Source organism: Chionomys nivalis, chromosome 2, assembly GCF_950005125.1.
Source record: "Chionomys nivalis chromosome 2, mChiNiv1.1, whole genome shotgun sequence".
Taxonomy (NCBI): domain Eukaryota; kingdom Metazoa; phylum Chordata; class Mammalia; order Rodentia; family Cricetidae; genus Chionomys; species Chionomys nivalis.
The window spans coordinates 49,665,169-49,669,388 of record NC_080087.1 but is presented as its reverse complement, the minus strand read 5'-3'; positions in this window follow the sequence as shown (position 1 = coordinate 49,669,388).

Genomic DNA, 4,220 nt, shown 5'->3' with positions numbered 1-4,220 from the left:
TTGTTGTAGGGTCTTTAGGTTTTACTGGTGTTGCTCTTTGTGGTGTTGTATGTGTTCTTACCTTTTCTACTCATCTTTTCCTTTAATGGGTGTGATTGGGGCTACTGGAGATTTTGTTGATTAAGCTTCTATGTGTCAGTAAATCTAAAACTGAGATGGTTGTTCCTTATGGTAGAGCTAGTGCCACAGTTCTAGCTACCCCATTGATTACTCCATGATCCTGGAGATAGTTCAATGCTCTTGGACTTTGTTCTGCTCCCTTGCAGTTTGTTGTCTTAGGCCTAATTTGGCCTAAGTTACAGGCCTTGACCTGTTTCTGTAAATCCTGGTCTAGATCTGCATTGAGTGCAGGTTTTTCAGTGAACTCTCCTAAAAATAAATCTCTAATCTTGCCCTAGGAGGTCTACTGTCTGGTATGATAGGATCAGTCCTTTCCACATTTTCCTTGCCTAGACCTTGATTAGGTAATAATCCTTATTGAAACATTTGATTTGTAACAGCTTGCTGGAGGAATGTAAATATTCCCCCATTCTGGACATAATATCTCGGCCCCATAAATTTACTGGTTAATGAGGAAAAATATATGGCTGGAAAGTTCCTTCATGGCAGTCTCCATCCTTCCATTGCAGCTCATTACTACTTTGATCAAGATTTCAAGTCTGACCAATTCCCTGTAGATGTGTCATAGTCTCTGTTAGAAGGCCACTGGCCAGTAATTATAACTGAAATTTCTGTGCCAGGATATAGAAGACCAGATATTGTTTTTCCGTTTGTAAACTAAGTGAGTTGTCATCTTTGAGGACCATTGGGGTCAGATGAAACAAATCCATCTTTTCCTCTCTTATATTTCCTTATCTGATTTTTGATTTGCATAGCAGGAAGTAGAATTAATTTTGCAAGCCTCTTACCTGTTTTTACTACAGAAACTCCACTTGGTGAGTGAGTTACCATCTTGATCTCTCCCTCAAAATCAGCACCAATGACTCTAGGAGCAACAATAATTCCTTGCATAAATGTGCAACTTTTTCCTAGTAACAGCCCTAGAGTGCCCTTTGGTAAGGGCCCATAAACAACAGTAAGGAGAGCTTGCATCCCCAATTCAGGTTCAGACCAGTGCATATGGAAGAACAGAGGTGAAGTCCCGTGTTTCCTGGGGTTGCTCTAAAAAGGTCCTAAATGAATTTCCTTGTGGATGAACAGGTTGTTGGATTGCCCCATAATTTTGTCTCAGGTCCCAAGGCTGGCCCCTGAATCCATTTCCTGAAAGAGAATTTCCTAGATTGTCTCTTTTAGATATGCACTCACTAGTTCAATGTTTTTCTCCCCTGCATATCCTGCATAATCCTAGATCTCGTTCTGTGCTCATGATTACTCTCCTATCAGGATATTGTCTGTCCTGATACTCCATCAGACCACATCCAAAACAGTTTCCAGGAAGTCTTGTAGCTTGCATTCTTCCTAGACCTAGATCTCTCTTCTGGGAAAGGATGTCATTATTTGTCTTTCTCTGCAACACAGCAGCTATGGCCATTTCCTGTGTATACAATTGGCCAATATCTGTGCAAATTCAGATATAATGTCTTATGATATCCTGCTTTCTAAAAGTTCTTAGAGTAGCCTTACATACAGCATTAGTGTTCTCAAAGGCTAGTTGTTTGATTATTACCAAGCCTGCTTCTGTGTCTCCAATCAACTTAATAGATGCCTGTGTTATTCTGGAAATAATTCATCTGGTCCCTATCTCACACTAGACAACTTCTGAGTCTGTTCTTCTCACAATGGAAGTTTATTCCAGGCCTTCTTGGCTGCTACACAAATTTGAACATATGCTACCACATCAAGTCTAACTGCTGATCTGCCCCTGTATAAGGTCTCTCACCTGAAGGCATTTAATAGGAAATAGGATTCTGCTGAGCTCTGTTTCTCTCAGCTGTGGCCTGACATTGCTCCGCATATTTGGTTTTCAACAATAGTCTCCTTCTGACATGCAAGCTTTGGCTATCTTCTTCCAATCCCCTGGCTTCAGAGTGTCATTTACTATATTTTCTAATAGCATCTGGGTAAAACGGGCCATTGGATACTAGTATCATTCAGTTTTAAATTGTTTGAGTAACTTAAATGATGAGTAACTTAAATGGGAGTGTGTATCCTAAGAAAATTTCCTTAAGCGTCTCTTTGTTCTATTATGAAAAACAATTGAATTTCTTGCATCTCTTACCCTCTGTTAGTAGCATCTCTGATACAAGCTTATAAAGGAGATTCATTACTAGTATAAGGAATTTGCCTAACCTTTAGAGCTCTTTGTACCATAGATGAATCTAAACCAGTTATTATGCTAGGAAGAGAATTACTCTTCTGGCAAGAATCCTGGATCCACAGAATTTCTAGTCTCTGCTATAGTGAGGTTACAAACTTTATCAAGCCTTTTAGCTCCTTCGAGCCTCATTATCATTTCCCTGTCTCTCAGCATTGCTGGTTATTAATGAGGAAGATGAAGATTCCTCTTCATAGTTCTCTAATTCACTAGGCTCTGACTGATTGTAAACACTCAGTTCTGTAACAGCATCTTGCAACTCTTCTAGTGGTGCAGAGAGTATTGTCTCCCTTCTAACTGACTCAGAGGGAAGTATCTCCTGCTGTACAGGATTTTAGTCCAACTTTTCCTGTATTAGGATCCAGAAATAAAGTGTATCTATAGGGAAGCTTTCTGGTCCACAATTACACTAATATTGTTGAATCTTTATCCCAACTTCTTTCTAAAGTCCTGTACTCAGAAAACCAAGGGCATAGCTGCTCTATAAATTCTAAAAATTCTTGTATCTGATGTTGCTGTACTCTTGCTCTTCTTATCCTTTAATATAGCTCCAATCAACTATATAGCTATTTGAATGCTTCTTTCTTCACCCATAGTTCAATAGATTTACAAATTTTTTATTCCTATTTTTTTTTCCTGTTTTACTCTATGCTTCTTTATATTTTATTCTTCATTTCTGAGTGCTCATTACTCATTCATTACCTGTGGTGAAATTTTCTCACTGGATACTCATGTTCTCCTCCATATGTCTAGTCACTTCTTCAGTGATCTTTAGGTTTCCACGATCAGCCCCACATTGGATACCACTATGTCAGAGTCCAGCCCAAATATAAACTATTTCTTGAACCAAAGTGGAGGCATGGGAATAAATGAACAGTTCAAATGGTAATATCAGGAGGGAGTCTCAGGGTTCATTCAAATCCTCAAGGTCACCCGTATTTATTATTCAAACAACTTTCATATCAAAAGGTAAACTGAGGGGGAAGTTCATTAGCATTCTGTCTCATGCATAGCAGGGGAGAATGAGTTAGGTCACATCTGCAACTATTGCTGCTCTCTCACATAGACTGAATTACCACCTCTTCCCAGGCAACCTTTTAAATTACCATAGAAGTCTCAGAGTGACATTAGCATATCCTAACCCTTTGTTTAGGATAAGGTCTGGTTTTCTCAAAAGGCTAGGTGACCACCTTCCATGTGACAGGTACAAATTGTGCTCTGAAGGTTGCTCAGAATTATGGCTGCCATACAATATAGAAAGATGGAGCCGGGCGATGGTGGCGCACGCCTTTAATACCAGCACTTGGGAGGCAGAGGCGGGTGAATCTATGTGAGCGCAAGACCAGCCTGGTCTACAAGAGCTAGTTCCAGGAAAGGCTCCAAAGCCACAGAGAAACCCTGTCTCGAAAAACCAAAAAAAAAAAAAAAAAAAAAAAAAAAAGATGGGCTTGTATAATACAGCCCCTAAATAAGGAATAAAAAATTATTATACAAAAAAACTCTTCAGTTACAAACACGTACTCTGTCCCAATTGTTTGCTGTCTTTTTTGTAAGTTGATCAACTGGACAACCTTGAAAAACTTGGTTGCATTCTCTGTACCCTAATTTCCTCATCTGCTTGTTAATAGAACATCTGAAATTATAGAAAAATCTTACTAACTTCTTGCTTCCTTCTATGTTTGTTTCTTCATATATTATACAGTGATAATAAAAATGTAGTAACATAAGATTATTGTAAATTTAAATAATATAGGATATGTAATTGATTATTGTAGAAAATATTAATATGTGAGGGACATTTTTGTCGTGCTTCGTACATGTTGACCACTGAAAAGCATTATTTATTATTGAAAAATACTATGATAATTAAGAAAATTTTATAAATTTTTCTTCTAGGTAAATAAAT